Here is a 15580-nt window from a genome sequence, read left to right as displayed (position 1 = left end):
TTCATTCAAGAAGGGTGAAGGATTCATAGGATACTCATAGCTTTAAGGCATAGACACTAAACACTAATGATCATGTAATAAAGACACAAACATAGATAAAACATAAAGCATATGGAACGAAAAATAGAAAATAAAGAACAAGGAAATTAAAGAACGGGTCCACCTTAGTGATGGCAGCTAGTTCTTCCTCTTGAAGATCTTATGGAGTGCTTGAGCTCCTCAATGTCTCTTCCTTGCCTTTGTTGCTCCTCTCTCATGGCCTTTTGGTCTTCTCTTATTTCATGGAGGATGATGGAGTGCTTGGTAGCACAAATTGCGAATCACACTTTTCACAACTCGTACCACTAACCAGCAAGTGCACTGGGTCGTCCAAGTAATACCTTACGTGAGTAAGGGTCGAATCCCACAGAGATTGTTGGTTTGAAGCAATCTATGGTTATCTTGTAAATCTTAGTCAGGAAGTCAATTATGTTTATCAGTTGAATTATGAATAACCAGTAGAGCATAAATTAAAAGTTACTTGTTGTGTAGTAATGGAGAATATGTTGGAGTTTTGGAGATGCTTTGTCTTCTGAATCTCTGCTTTCCTCTGTCTTCTGATTCAGGCACGCACGTCCTCCTATGGCAAGCTGTGTGTTGGTGGATCACCGTTGTCAATGGCTACCTTCCATCCTTCCAGTGAAAACTACGCTCACGCGCTCTGTCACAGCACGGCTAATCACCGGTTGGTTCTCGATCCGGTTGGAATAGGATTTACTATCCTTTTGCATCTGTCACTAACGCCCAGCCTTCAGGAGTTTGAAGCTCGTCACAGTCATTCAATCCTTGAATCCTACTCGGAATACCACAGACAAGGTTTAGACTTTCCGGATTCTCATGAATGCTGCCATCAGTTCTAGCTTATACCACGGAGATTCTGATTAAAGAATCTAAGAGATACTCATTCAATCGGATATAGAACGGAGGTGGTTGTCAGGCACACGTTTATGGTTTGAGGAAGGTGATGAATGTCACGGATCATCACTTTCATCACAGTTAAGCGCGAATGAACATCTTAGATAGGAACAAGCGTGTTTGAATGGAAAACAGAAATACTTGCATTAATTCATCGAGACACAGCAGAGCTCCTCACCCCCAACAATGGGGTTTAGAGACTCATGCCGTCGGAGAATACAAAGTTTAGATCTGAAATGTCATGAGATACAAAATAAGTCTCTAAAAGTTGTTTAAATACTAAACTAGTAGCCTAGGGTTACAAAATATGAGTGGACTATGATGGATGATGCAGAGATCCACTTCTGGGGCCCACTTGGTGTGCCGGGGCCCACTTGGTGTGTGCTGGGGCTGAGATTTCGTGCAGAGGCCATTTGTGGAGTTGAACGCCAGTTTTTATGCCAGTTTGGGCGTTCAACTCCAGTTTTTGATCCTTTTCTGGCGCTGGACGCCAGAATTGGGCAGAGAACTTGCGTTGAACGCCAGTTTACGTTGTCTATCCTTGTGCAAAGTATAGACTATTATATATTGCTGGAAAGCCCTGGATGTCTAATTTCCAACGCAATTGGAAGCATGCCATTTCGAGTTTTGTAGCTCCAGAAAATCCACTTTGAGTGCAGGGAGGTCAGAATCCAACAGCATCAGCAGTCCTTTTTCAGCCTGAATCAGATTTTTGCTCAGCTCCTTCAATTTCAGCCAGAAAAATACCTGAAATTACAGAAAAACACACAACTCATAGTAAAGTCCAGAAATATGAATTTTTCCTAAAAACTACTAGAAATAGACTAAAAACTAACTAAAACATACTCTAAACTATATGAAATTATCCCCAAAAAGCGTATAAAATATCCGCTCATCACAACACCAAACTTAAACTGTTGCTTGTCCTCAAGCAACTAAACAAATAAAATAGAAGACTAATAGGTTGAGAAGCAATAATATCTCAGAGTTCTTGATTGAAGCTCAGATTCTAATTAGATGAGCGGGACTAGTAGCTTTTTGCTTCTGAACAGTTTTGGCATCTCACTTTATCCATTGAAGCTCAGAGTGATTGGAATCTATAGGAACTCAGAATTCAGATAGTGTTATTGATTCTCTTAGTTCAGTGTGATGATTCTTGAACACAGCTTCTTTATGAGTCTTGGCCGTGGCCCTAAGCACTTTGTTTTCCAGTATTACTACCGGATACATAAATGCCACAGACACATAACTGGGTGAACCCTTTTCAGATTGTGACTCAGCCTTGCTAAAGTCCCCAATTAGAGGTGTCCAGAGTTCTTAAGCACACTCTTCTTTTTGCTTTGGACCTTGACTTTAACCGCTCAGTCTCAAGTTTTCACTTGACACCTGCACGCCACAAGCACATGGTTAGGGACAGCTTGGTTTAGCCGCTTAGACCAGGATTTTAGTCATTTAGGCCCTCCTATCCACTGATGCTCAAAGCCTTGGGATCCTTTTTATTTGCCCTTGCCTTTTGGTTTTAAGGGTTATTGGCTTTTTCTGCTTGCTTTTTCTTTTTCTTTCTCTCTTCTTCTTTTTTTTTTTTTTTTTCTGCAAGCTTTGTTCTTTGCTGATTTTTCTTGCTTCAAGAATCATTTTTATGATGTTTCAGATTATCAATAACATGTCTCATGTTCATCATTCTTTCAAGAGCCAACATATTTAACAGTCTTAAACAACAAATTCAAAAGACATATGCACTGTTCAAGCATTCATTCAGAAGACAGAAAGCATTGCCACCACATTTAACCAATTAGAATTTCTCTTATTAAAACTCGAAATTTTATTGCTTCTTATTCAAAAGATCTACTACTTTATTCATGTTTGCTGATGATGAGAGAAATAAACTATAGCTTTGTTGGAGATAAAATCAAAATAGATACTAATTACTACTATATGACTCCTAAGGTAAAATTAAAATAAGAGCAGTTATCACAGAGTTAAGGCTAAGATTAGAACTCAACAACCTTGAGGTTTGGGAAGTGGATGTTCCTCTAGTCTGTGAGGTGCTTGGTCCTTCAAGAGAGAATTTCTGGCGCTTCGGTTCCTTTAAATCACGCCCTTGCTCCTCTTGGAGTGGGTTGTTTTCCTTTAGGGGCCATGATCTTAGTGATCACGGATAAGCACACCAAACTTAGAGCTTTGCTTGTCCTCAAGCAAAAAGAAAAAGAAGGAGATGGGTAGAAGGAGAGCTCCTCCCCACCATCCTGGCGTTTGAACGCCCAAACACTGCCTGTTTTGGGCGTTCAACGCCCAAATGCTGCTCTCCTGGGCGTTCAACGCCCAGTTGTTGCCCTTTTCTGGTGTTGAACGCCAGATAGCTATCCTTACTGGCGTTCAGTGCCCACTGGATGCCCATTTTGGGCGCTGAACGCCCAAAATGGCCTTCACTGGCGTTTTCTTGCCAGTAAGCTCCCTATCTCTGTTTTGTGTGTAGATTCCTTCTGTAACCCTGTAAACTTATGCAAATGATTCTTTACCTTAGTGTCACTGAACTTTATATAAACAAATAAAAATAAAAATAGGACAAAATGCTTAGAGGATTGTTGCCCCATGGCTGGGTTGCCTCCCAGCAAGCGCTTCTTTATTGTCTTTAGCTGGACCTTGCTGAGCTTTTAATCTAGCTTCAGCCTTGAGCATTCTTACTCAGTGTTGCCTTCAAGATAATGCTTGATTCACTGTCCATTGACAATGAACTTCTTATCAGAATCAATATCTTGAAGCTCCACATAACCATATGGTGACACACTTGTAATCACGTATGGTCCCCTCCACCGGGATTTCAGTTTCCCGGGGAATAGCCTGAGTCTAGAGTTAAACAACAGGACCTTTTGTCCTGGTTTAAAGATTCTAGATGACAGCTTTCTGTCATGCCATTTTTTTTATTTTTCTTTATAAAGCTTGGCATTTTCGAAAGCTGTGAATCTGAATTCCTCTAGCTCATTTAGCTGGAGCAATCGTTTTTCTCCTGCTAATTTGGCATCTAAGTTTAGGAATCTGGTTGCCCAGTAGGCCTTATGTTCCAGTTCCACGGGCAAGTGGCATGCCTTACCATACACGAGTTGGTATGGAGAGGTCCCTATAGGGGTCTTGAATGCTGTTCTGTAAGCCCACAGAGCATCATCCAAGCTCCTTGCCCAATCCTTTCTACGGGTATTTACTGTCCGTTCCAGGATTCTCTTTAATTCTCTGTTAGAGACTTCAGCTTGCCCGTTGGTTTGTGGATGATATGGAGTGGCCACTTTGTGGCGAATTCCATACCGAACCATGGCAGAGTAAAGCTGTTTATTGCAGAAGTGAGTGCCCCCATCGCTGATTAACACTCTAGGGACACCAAACCTGCTAAAGATATGTTTCTGGAGGAATTTCAGCACTGTTTTAGTATCATTGGAGGGTGTGGCGATAGCCTCAACCCATTTTGATACATAGTCAACTGCCACCAGAATATAAGTGTTTGAGTATGATGGTGGGAAAGGTCCCATGAAGTCAGTTCCCCATACATCAAACAACTCTATTTCCAAGATCCCTTGTTGAGGCATGGCGTAACCATGAGGCAGATTACCAGCTCTTTGGCAACTGTCACAATTACGTACAAACTCTTGGGAATCTTTATAGAGTGTGGGCCAATAGAAGCCACATTGGAGAACCTTGGTGGCTGTTCGCTCACCTCCGAAATGGCCTCCATATTGAGATCCATGGCAATGCCATAAGATTCTCTGTGCTTCTTCTCTGGGGACACACCTACGGATAATTCCGTCTGCACATCTCTTAAAGAGATAGGGCTCATCCCACAAGTAGTACTTTGCATCAGTAATTAGTTTCTTTTTTTGTATTCTATTGTACTCCTTGGGTATGAACCTTGCAGCTTTATAGTTTGCAATATCGGCAAACCATGGTGCTTCCTGAATGGCAAATAGATGCTCATCAGGGAATGTCTCAGAGATCTCAAGGAAGGGGAGGGACGTCCCTTCCACTGACTCTATCCGGGACAGATGATCAGCTACTTGGTTCTCTATCCCTTTTCTGTCTCTTATTTCTATATCAAACTCTTGCAGAAGCAATACCCATCTGATGAGTCTGGGTTTTGAATCCTGCTTTGTGAGTAGATACTTAAGAGCAGCATGGTCAGTATACACAATCACCTTTGATCCTACTAAGTAGGATCTGTTTGTCAATGGCGTAAACCACTGCAATTAATTCCTTTTCTGTGGTTGTGTAATTTTTCTGGGCATCATTTAAAACGCGACTGACATAATAAATGACATGCAGAAGCTTGTCATGCCTCTGTCCCAATACTGCACCAATGGCATGGTCACTGGCATCACACATTAACTCAAATGGCAATGTCCAGTCTGGTGCAGAAATGACTGGTGCTGTGACCAGCTTAGCTTTCAGCGTCTCAAACGCCTGCAGGCATGCTGTGTCAAACCCAAATGGCGTGTCAGCCGCTAGCAGATTGCTTAGAGGTTTTGCGATTTTTGAAAAATCCTTTATAAACCTCCTATAGAATCCTGCATGCCCCAGAAAGCTTCTGATTGCCTTAACATTGGCAGGTGGTGGTAATTTTTCAATTACCTCTATTTTTGCTTAATCCACCTCTATTCCCTTGTTTGAGATCTTATGCCCAAGAACAATTCCTTCAGTCACCATGAAGTGACACTTTTCCCAGTTTAAAACTAGGTTGGTTTCTTGGCATCTTTTCAGAACAAGTTTCAGGTGATCAAGACAGGAGCTGAATGAGTCTCCATATACTGAGAAGTCATCCATGAAGACTTCCAGAAATTTTTCCACCATATCAGAGAAAATAGAGAGCATGCATCTCTGGAAGGTTGCAGGTGCATTGCATAGCCCAAAGGGCATCCTTCTATAAGCAAACACTCCGGATGGACATGTGAATGCTGTTTTCTCTTGATCCTGGGGATCTACTGCAATCTGGTTATAGCCTGAGTAGCCATCCAAAAAGCAGTAATAATCATGACCTGCTAGTCTCTCTAGCATCTGGTCTATGAATGGTAAAGGAAAATGATCCTTTCTGGTGGCCGTATTGAGCCTTCTGTAGTCAATACACATGCGCCACCCTGTAACTGTTCTTGTAGGAACCAGTTCATTTTTTTCATTATGAATCATTGTCACGCCTCCCTTTTTTGGGACGACTTGAACAGGGCTCACCCAGGGGCTATCAGAAATGGGATAAATAATCCCAGCCTCTAGTAATTTGGTGACCTCTTTCTGCACCACTTCCTTCATGGCTGGATTTAGCCGCCTCTGTGGTTGAACCACTGGTTTGGCATTATCCTCCAGTAGGATTTTGTGCATGCATCTAGCTGGGCTTATGCCCTTAAGGTCACCTATGGACCACCCAAGAGCTGTCTTGTGTGTCCTTAGCACTTGAATAAGTGCTTTCTCTTCCTGTGAATTTAAAGCAGAGCTTATGATCACTGGAAAGGTGTCACCTTCTCCTAGAAATGCATATTTCAAGGATGGTGGCAGTGGCTTGAGCTCTGGTTTAGGAGGTTTTTCCTCTTTCAGAAGAAAGTTCAGAGGCTCTTTCATGTCCCCTGAATCCTCCAAATCAGGCTGAACATCTTTAAAGATGTCTTCCAACTCTGATTCGAGACTCTCAGCCATGTTGATCTCTTCTACCAAAGAGTCAATAAGGTCAACTTTCATGCAGTCTGTTGATGTGTCTGGATGCTGCATGGCTTTGACAGCGTTCAACTTGAACTCGTCATCGTTGACTCTCAGGGTTATTTCCCCCTGTTGGACGTCAATGAGGGATCGTCCAGTTGCTAGGAAGGGTCTTCCTAGAATGAGAGTGGCACTCTTGTGCTCCTCCATTTCCAGCACAACAAAGTCAGTGGGAAAGGCGAATGGCCCAACTCTGACAATCATGTCCTCAATCACGCCTGATGGGTATTTAGTGGAACCATCAGCAAGTTGGAGACATATCCGGGTTGGTTTAACTTCTTCAGTTAAGCCAAGCTTCCTGATAGTGGATGCAGGTATCAGGCTGATGCTTGCCCCAAGATCGCATAAAGCTGTCTTGGTGCAATCACCTTCTAATATGCATGGTATCAGAAAACTCCCAGGGTCTTTAAGCTTTTCAGGAAAGCTTTTCAGAATGACTGCACTGCATTCTTCAGTGAGGAGAACTCTTTCTGTTTCTCTCCACTCCTGTTTATGACTCAAGATCTCTTTCATGAACTTGGCATAAGAAGGTATTTGCTCAAGTGCCTCTGCAAAAGGAATCTTTATTTCAAGAGTCCTTAGATAATCGGCAAAGCGAGCAAATTGCTTATCCTGCTCCTCTTTCCGGAGTTTTTGAGGATAAGGTATCTTGGCTTTATATTCCTCAACCTTAGTGGTTAAAGAAGCCTTTTTAGAGGGGTTGTTATCAGCACTTGTGTGTGTCTGATCCCTCACTGGCAATTGAGTACCAGAGTCAGAAGCTGGAGTGACGTTAGACGCCAACTCACTGTCTGTTCCTGGCGCTGAACGCCAGTTTTGGGCATGGTCTAGGCGTTCAGCGCCAGCCTTCCACCCATTTTTTGGCGTTTTAGTGCCAGAATTATTTTTCCCTGGGCTCTTACTGTCCTTAGGGGAATCTATGGTGGGTTGCTCATTTCTTGAATTTTTGATGCCTTGAGGTGGGGTGTTTAATGTTTTCCCACTTCTTAATTGAACTGCTTGGCATTCTTCTGCTATTTGCTTTGATAGCTGCTGCTTTGTTTGCTTAAATTGTTCTTCCATATGTATATTAGCTATCCTTGTCTCCTGTAACCTGTCTTTGAATTCAGCTAGCTGCTTTGTTAGAAAATCTAATTGCTGATTGAATTCAGCAGCTTGTTTTACAGTACTGAATTCAGCAGTTATTGTTTTAACCTCTTCATTCATGGAAGGGTTGCTACTTATTAGATACAGATGCTGATTCCTGGCAACTGTATCAATGAGCTCTTGAGCCTCTTCGATTGTCTTTCTCATATGGATAGATCCACCAGCTGAGTAATCTAAAGACATCTGAGCTCCTTCTGCAAGCCCATAGTAGAAGATGTCTAACTGAACCCACTCTGAAAACATTTCAGAGGGGCATTTTCGTAGCATCTCTCTGTATCTCTCCCAGGCATCATAAAGAGATTCATTATCTCCTTGTTTAAAGCCTTGGATGTCCAGCCTTAGCTGTGTCATCCTTTTTGGAGGGAAATATTGATTCAGGAATTTTTCTGTCAGCTGTTTCCATGTTCTTATGCTGGCCTTAGGTTGGTTATTTAACCACCTCTTAGCTTGATCTTTTACAGCAAATGGAAACAGTAATAGTCTGTAGACATCCTGATCTATTTCCTTATCATGTACTGTGTCAGCAATTTGTAAAAATTGTGCCAGAAACTCTGTAGGTTCTTCCTGTGGAAGACCGGAATACTGGCAACTTTGCTGCACCATGATAATGAGCTGAGGATTCAACTCAAAGCTACTAACTCCAATGGAGGGTATGCATATGCTACTCCCATACGAAGCAGTAGAGGGGTTAGAATATGACCCCAAAGTCCTCCTGGACTGTCCATCTCCACTTATGTCCATGATGGATATATGGATATAACTTTGACTGATTTATCTTTTTATTTATTTTATTTTATAAGAAGTAAATGCTTAAATAAAATAAAATAACTAAAAAGAATTTGAATTTTGAAAAAAATATATATATATTTTTTTATTTTGTTTTTTTTTTGTAAAAAAAATTAAAAATAATTAGTTAAAAAAAACAGAAATTTTTGAAAAAGAGGGGAGATATTTTCGAAAATTTTGAGAGAGAGAGAGTTAGTTAGGTAGTTTTGAAAAAGTTAAGAAACAAACAAAAATTTGGTTAGTTAGTTGAAACAAATTTTGAAAAGATAGGAAGTTAGAAAAGATATTTTGAAAAGATATTTTTGAATTTAGTGAGGAGAGAGAAAAACAATAAGATAGTACAAGATTTAAAATTTTTAGATCTAATGCTCCTTGTTTTTGAAAATTTTGGAGGGAAAACACCAAGGAACACCAAACTTAAAAATTTTAAGATCAAGACACAAGAAAACTCAAGAACACTTTGAAGACTCACAAGAACACAAGAACATGAAGGAAGAACACCAAACTTAAAATTTTTAGAAAACCAAACCAAAATTTTCGAAAATCAAAGGGGAATCAACAAGAAAACACCAAACTTAAAGTTTGGCACAAGATTTAATAGAAAAAATATTTTTGAAAAAAAAGGTTTTGAAAAGAGTATAAAAGATTCTAACCCAATCAAATTAATGTTCTAGCCAAATGAGTTATGGGACCTTCAAAAAAAATTTTAAGAAAAATTATTTTTGAAAACACCAAACTTAAAGTTTGGCACAGGATTTAATAGAAAAATTATTTTTGAAAAAGAAGGTTTTGAAAAGAGTATAAAAGATTCCAACCCAATTACCAAGAACACAGATTAACGCTCTAGCCAAATGAGTTATGGGACCTTATTAAAAATATGATAGCCAATTACCATGAACATAAACACCACGTTCTAATTAACTGAGCTATAAATTTAAAGTGTTTTAACAAGGGATAAATAATAAAAGACTCTAAACCAAAAAAAAAGAGAAAATTTTTCCTAATCTAAGCAACAAAATAATCCGTCAGTTGTTCAAACACGAACAATCCCCGGCAACGGCGCCAAAAACTTGGTAGCACAAATTGCGAATCACACTTTTCACAACTCGTACCACTAACCAGCAAGTGCACTGGGTCGTCCAAGTAATACCTTACGTGAGTAAGGGTCGAATCCCACAGAGATTGTTGGTTTGAAGCAATCTATGGTTATCTTGTAAATCTTAGTCAGGAAGTCAATTATGTTTATCAGTTGAATTATGAATAACCAGTAGAGCATAAATTAAAAGTTACTTGTTGTGTAGTAATGGAGAATATGTTGGAGTTTTGGAGATGCTTTGTCTTCTGAATCTCTGCTTTCCTCTGTCTTCTGATTCACGCACGCACGTCCTCCTATGGCAAGCTGTGTGTTGGTGGATCACCGTTGTCAATGGCTACCTTCCATCCTTCCAGTGAAAACTACGCTCACGCGCTCTGTCACAGCACGGCTAATCACCGGTTGGTTCTCGATCCGGTTGGAATAGGATTTACTATCCTTTTGCATCTGTCACTAACGCCCAGCCTTCAGGAGTTTGAAGCTCATCACAGTCATTCAATCCTTGAATCCTACTCGGAATACCACAGACAAGGTTTAGACTTTCCGGATTCTCATGAATGCTGCCATCAGTTCTAGCTTATACCACGGAGATTCTGATTAAAGAATCTAAGAGATACTCATTCAATCGGATATAGAACGGAAGTGGTTGTCAGGCACACGTTCATGGTTTGAGGAAGGTGATGAATGTCACGGATCATCACTTTCATCACAGTTAAGCGCGAATGAACATCTTAGATAGGAACAAGCGTGTTTGAATGGAAAACAGAAATACTTGCATTAATTCATCGAGACACAGCAGAGCTCCTCACCCCCAACAATGGGGTTTAGAGACTCATGCCATCGGAGAATACAAAGTTTAGATCTGAAATGTCATGAGATACAAAATAAGTCTCTAAAAGTTGTTTAAATACTAAACTAGTAGCCTAGGCTTACAAAATATGAGTGGACTATGATGGATGATGCAGAGATCCACTTCTGGGGCCCACTTGGTGTGCCGGGGCCCACTTGGTGTGTGCTGGGGCTGAGATTTCGTGCAGAGGCCATTTGTGGAGTTGAACGCCAGTTTTTATGCCAGTTTGGGCGTTCAACTCAAGTTTTTGATCCTTTTCTGGCGCTGGACGCCAGAATTGGGCAGAGAACTGGCGTTGAACGCCAGTTTACGTCATCTATCCTTGTGCAAAGTATGGACTATTATATATTGCTGGAAAGCCCTGGATGTCTACTTTCCAACTCAATTGGAAGCATGCCATTTAGAGTTCTGTAGCTCCAGAAAATCCACTTTGAGTGCAGGGAGGTCAGAATCCAACAGCATCAGCAGTCCTTTTTCAGCCTGAATCAGATTTTTGCTCAGCTCCTTCAATTTCAGCCAGAAAAATACCTGAAATTACAGAAAAACACACAACTCATAGTAAAGTCCAGAAATATGAATTTTTCCTAAAAACTACTAGAAATAGACTAAAAACTAACTAAAACATACTCTAAACTATATGAAATTATCCCCAAAAAGCGTATAAAATATCCGCTCATCAGTGCTCTTGGTGCTCCATTCTTAGTTGTTCCATGTTGGAACTCAGTTCTCCTAAAGAGGTGTTGATTTGCCTCCAATAGTCTTGTGGAGGAAAATACATCCCTTGAGGCATCTCAGGGATTTCATGATGATGAATTTCCTCATGCTCTTGTTAAGGTCCATGAGTGGGCTCTCTTGTTTACTCCATCTTTTTCTTAGTGATGGGCTTTTCCTCATCAATGAGGGTGTCTTCCTCTATGACAATTCCAGCTGAATTGCAGAGGTGACAAATGAGATGAGGGAAGGCTAACCTTGCCAAAGTAAAGGACTTGTCCGCCACCTTGTAGAGTTCTAGGGAAATAATCTCATGAACTTCTACTTCCTCTCCAATCATGATACTATGCATCATGATAGCCCGGTCTATAATAACTTCAGACCGATTGCTAGTAGGAATGATAGAGCACTGAATGAACTCTAGCCATCCCCTAGCCACGGGCTTGAGGTCAAGCCTTCTTAGTTGAACCGGCTTACCTCTTGAGTCTCTCTTCTATTGAGCGCCTTCCACACAAATGCCCAAGAGGACTTGGTCCAACCGTTGATCAAAGTTGACCCTTCTAGTGAAAAGGTGAGGATCTCCTTGCATCATTGGCAAGTTAAATGCTAACCTCACATTTTCTGGACTGAAATCCAAGTATTTCCCACGAACCATTGTGAGCCAATTCTTTAGGTTCGGTTTCAAACTTTGATCATGGTTCTTAGTGATCCATGCATTGGCATAGAACTCTTGAACCATTAAGATCCCGACTTGTTGAATGGGGTTGGTGAGAATTTCCCAACCTCTTCTTCAAATTTCATGTCGGATCTCCGGATATTCACTCTTTTTGAGCTTGAAAGGGACCTCGGGGATCACCTTTTTCTTGGCCACAACTTCATAGAAGTGGTCTTGATGGACCTTTGAGATGAATCTCTCCGTCTCCCAAGACTCGAAGGTGGAAGAATTTGCCTTCCCTTTCCTCTTTCTAGAGATTTCTCCAACTTTAGGTGCCATTAGTAGTTATGGAAAAACAAAAAGCGGGACTTTTTCCACACTAAATATAAAATGTTGCTCGTCCTCGAGCAAAAGAAGAAAGAAAGGAGGGGAAGAAGAAGAAATGGAGGAGATGGAGATGTGTGGTGGGTTTGGCCAAGGGAGGGGGAAGTGTGTATGATGTGTGGAGTTGAAGGTGGTAAGGAGGGGTATTTATATGGTAAGGGAGAGAGGGTAGCCGTGTATGAGGGGTTGGGTTTTGGGAGGGAAATAGTTTGAATTTGAATGGTGAGGTAGGTGGGGTTTTTGATGGATGGATGTGAGTGGTGAAGAGAGTATGGAGAAGGGGGTAAGATTTGATAGGTGAAAGGTGTTAGGGGAAGAGGTATTGAGGTGATTGGTGAAGGGTGTATGGAGAAGAGTATTATGGAAAGGTGTGAAGAGAAGAGAAGAAGAGGTATGGTAGGTGGGGATCCTGTGGGGTCCACAGATCCTGAGGTGTCAAGGAAATTGAGTCCCTGCACCATTCTGGAGTTTAAACGCCCATTGTGTGCCAAATCTGGTGTTTAACGCCAGCTCTGCTACCTTTTCTGGCGTTCAACGCCAGCCAGACACCCTTTTCTGGCATTAAACGCCAACCAGATGCCCATTTTTGGCGTTTAACGCCAACCAGATGCCAGACAGCCCTTTTTGGCGTTAACTGCCCAGAGTGCTGCCCATTCTGGCGTTTAACGTCCAGAATGCTGTCAGGCTGGACGTTAAACGCCCATTCTGCTATCCTTACTGGCGTTTAAACTCCAATAAGCCTGTCCTCCAGGGTGTTCTGTTTTTAATGCTATTTTTTATTCCGCTTAAATTTTTTAGTTGTTTTTATGAATTCACATGATCATCAACCTAAAGAAAACATAAAATAACAATGGAAAACAAATATATAAATATAATTAAATAACATTGGGTTGCCTCCCAAAAAGCGCTTCTTTAATGTCAATAGCTTGACAGTGAGCTCTTAGAGAGCCTCACAGAGATTCAGAGCTTAGCGGTGGCCTCCCAACACCAAACTTAGAAGTTGAATGTGGGGGCTCTGTTTGACTCTGTATTGAGAGAAGCTTTTCATGCTTCCTCTCTATGGTTACAGAAGAAGATCCTTGAACCTTAAACACAAGGTAGTCCTCATTCAATTGAAGGACTAGCTCTCCTCTGTCGACATCAATCACAGCTCTTGCTGTGGCTAGGAAGGGTCTTCCTAGGATGATGGATTCATCCTCATCCTTCCCAGTGTCTAGGATTATGAAATTAGCAGGGATGTACTGGCCTTCAACCTTCACCAAGATATCCTCTACGAGTCCATAAGCCTGTTTCCTTAAATTGTCTGCCATCTCTAGTGAGATTCTTGCAGCTTGCACCTCAAAAATCCCTAGTTTCTCCATTACAGAGAGGGGCATGAGGTTTATACTTGACCCCAGGTCACACAGAGCCTTCTTAAAGGTCATGGTGCCTATGGTACAAGGTATCAAGAACTTTCCAGGATCCTGCTTCTTCTGAGGAAATTTCAGTTGAACCAGATCATTCAGTTTGTTGATGAGCAATGGAGGTTCATCCTCCCAAGTCTCATTACCAAATAACTTAGCATTCAGCTTCATGATTGCTCCTAGATACTGAGTAACTTGCTCTTCAATAATATCTTCTTCCTCTTCAGAGGAAGAATACTCATCAGAGCTCATGAATGGCAATAGTAAGTTTAGTGGAATCTCTATGGTCTCTGTATGAACCTCAGATTCCTCTGGTTCCTCATTGGGGAAGTCCTTGAGGCCAGTGGACGTCCGTTGAAGTCTTCCTCACTGGAAATCACTGCCTCTTCCTCCTCTCCAGGTTCGGCCATGTTGGATGTGTTTATGACCTTGCATTCTCTTTTTGGATTCTCTTCTGTATTACTTGGGAGAGTACTTGGAGGGAGTTCAGTAACTCTCTTACTCAGCTGACCCACTTGCGCCTCCAAATTTCTAACGGAGGACCTTGCTTCAGTCATAAAACTAAGAGTGGTCTTATATTGATCAGAGACTACAATTGCTAAGTCAGAGTGGCTCTGCTTAGAATTCTCTGTCTGTTGCTGAGAAGATGATGGAAAAGGTTTGCTATTACCGAACCGTGTTCTCCCACCATTATTATTATTGAAGCCTTGATTAGGCTTCTGTTGATCCTTCCATGAGAGATTAGAATGATTCCTCCATGAAGGATTATAAGTGTTTCCATAGGATTTTCCCATGTATTTCACTTCTTCCATTCCAGGATTCTCAGGGTCATAGGCTTCTCCTTTAGAGGAGGCTTCCTTAGTACTACCGGATGCAGCTTGCATTCCAGTCAGACTCTGAGAAATCCTATTGACTTGCTGAGTCAATATTTTATTCTGAGCTAATATGGCATTCAGACTATCAATCTCCAGAACTCTTTTCTTCTAAGTTGTCCCATTATTCACAGGATTCCTTTCAGAAGTGTACATGAATTGGTTATTTGTAACCATTTCAATGAGTTCCTGGGCTTCTTCAGGCATCTTCTTCAGATGAAGAGATCCACCAGCAGAGTTGTCCAATGACATCTTAGACAGTTCAAACAGACCATCATAGAATATACATATGATGCTCCATTCTGAAAGCATGCCAGAAGGACACCTTCTGATCAATTGCTTGTATCTTTCCCAAGCTTCATAGAGGGATTCGCCTTCCTTCTGTCTGAAGGTCTGGACTTCCACTCTAAGCTTACTCAATTTTTGAGGTGGAAAGAACTTTGCTAAGAAGGCATTGACCAGCTTTTCCCAAGAGTTCAGGCTTTCTTTAGGTTGTGAGTCCAACCATGTCTAGCTCTGTCTCTTATAGCAAAAGGGAAGAGCATAAGTCTGTAGACCTCAGGGTCAACCCCATGGGTTTTAACAGTGTCACAGATTTGCAAGAATTCAGCTAAAAAATGATGAGGATCTTCCAATGGAAGTCCATGATATTTGCAATTCTGCTGCATTAGAGAAACTAATTGAGGCTTAAGCTCAAAGTTGTTTGCTCCAATTGCAGAAATTGAGATGCTTCTTCCACAGAAGTCAAAAGAGGGTGCAATAAAGTCACCAAGCATCTTCCTTGCATCTCCACCTTTGTTGTTAGGTTCGGCCATCTCTTCTTCTTTTTCGAAAATTTCTGTCAGGTTCTCTCCAGAGAGTTGTGCTTTAGCTTCCCTTAGCTTCCTCTTTAGAGTGCTTTCAAGTTCAGGATCAGCTTTAATAAGAATGTTCTTATCCTTGTTCCTGCTCATATGAAAAAGAAGAGAACAGAGAAGAATAGGAATCCTCTATTGTAAT

General features: G+C 41.3%; 1 non-coding gene across 1 annotated transcript; it reads left to right on the top strand.

Moving 5' to 3' along the window:
* The first annotated feature begins 14891 nt into the window (after nucleotides 1-14891).
* LOC112731539 (small nucleolar RNA R71) lies at nucleotides 14892-14995 on the top strand. The gene has a single exon (XR_003167313.1). It is a non-coding gene; the product is annotated as a small nucleolar RNA R71 (small nucleolar RNA).
* Nucleotides 14996-15580: the final 585 nt, after the last annotated feature.

The sequence above is a fragment of the Arachis hypogaea genome, chromosome 12 (assembly GCF_003086295.3).
Source record: "Arachis hypogaea cultivar Tifrunner chromosome 12, arahy.Tifrunner.gnm2.J5K5, whole genome shotgun sequence".
Lineage (NCBI taxonomy): Eukaryota > Viridiplantae > Streptophyta > Magnoliopsida > Fabales > Fabaceae > Arachis > Arachis hypogaea.
This window is presented reverse-complemented; position numbering and strand designations above follow the sequence as displayed.